Consider the following 1,321-nt stretch of genomic DNA (forward strand, 5'->3'; position numbering starts at 1 on the left):
GGTGACAGCGCACCTGGACCCTTTTCACTGGAAGGATGGATGGTAGCCATTGACAACGGTGATCCACCAACACATAGCTTGCCATAGGAGGACTTGCGTGTGTGAATCAGAAAACAGAGGAAAGCAGAATTTCAGAAGACAAAGCATCTCCAAAACTCCAACATATTCTCCATCATTGCACAATAAGTATTTATATTTATGCCCTCTCACTTTTTACAATTGAACTTGAAAAATACTGTTGTTGGCATTCTGACTAAGAATAATAAGATAACCATAGCTTGCTTCAAACCAACAATCTCTGTGGTATTCGACCCTTACTCACGTAAGGTATTACTTGGACGACCCAGTGCACTTGCTGGTTAGTTGTGCGAAGTTGTAAGAGAGTAATGTGAACATTGACATTACAATTTCGTGCACCAAGTTTTTGTCGCCGTTGCCGGGGATTGTTGAGTTTGAACAACTGACGATGAATCATAAGAAGGATTGGAGAGAAACTGAAAGAGTTCTCCTCACTGAAGAATGCAGTGCAGTCATTCTGAAAAGCTTTCCTGAAAAGCTTAAAGATCCCGAAAGCTTTCTGATACCATGCACATTAGAGGGAAATTGCACCAGGACAGCTTTATGCAATCTTGGGGTAAGCATCAACCTGATACCTGCATCCACCATCAGAACGCTTGGTTTAACTGAAGAAGTTAAACCAACCCGGATATGTCTCCAACTTGCTGATGGCTCCATTAAATACCCATCAGGCGTGATTGAGGACATGATTGTCAGGGTTGGGCCATTCGCTTTTCCCACCGACTTTGTTGTGCTGGAAATGGAGGAGCACAAGAGTGCTACTCTCATTCTAGGAAGACCTTTCCTAGCAACTGGACGAACTCCCATTGATATCCAAAAGGGGGAAGTCACCCTGAGAGTCAATGAGGATGAGTTTAAATTGAATGCTGTCAATGCCATGCAGCATCCATACACACCAAAAGACTGCATGAAAGTTGATATTATTGACTCTCTGGTGGAGGAGATTAACATGGCTGAGAATCTCAAATCAGAGCTGGAAGACATCTTTAAAGATGTTCCGCCTGACCTAGAGGATTCAGAGGAATTGAAAGAGCCTCTAAAATTTCCTCACGGAGAGGAAAAACCTCCTAAACCCGAGCTCAAACCATTACCACCATCCCTGAAATATGTATTTCTGGGAGAAGGTGATACTTTTCCAGTGATCATAAGCTCTGCTTTAAATCCACAGGAAGAGAAAGCACTAATCCAAGTGCTAAGGACACACAAGGCAGCTCTTGGGTGGTCCATAAGTGACCTTAGGGGC

The sequence above is a fragment of the Arachis ipaensis genome, chromosome B05 (assembly GCF_000816755.2).
Source record: "Arachis ipaensis cultivar K30076 chromosome B05, Araip1.1, whole genome shotgun sequence".
Classification (NCBI taxonomy): Eukaryota; Viridiplantae; Streptophyta; class Magnoliopsida; order Fabales; family Fabaceae; genus Arachis; species Arachis ipaensis.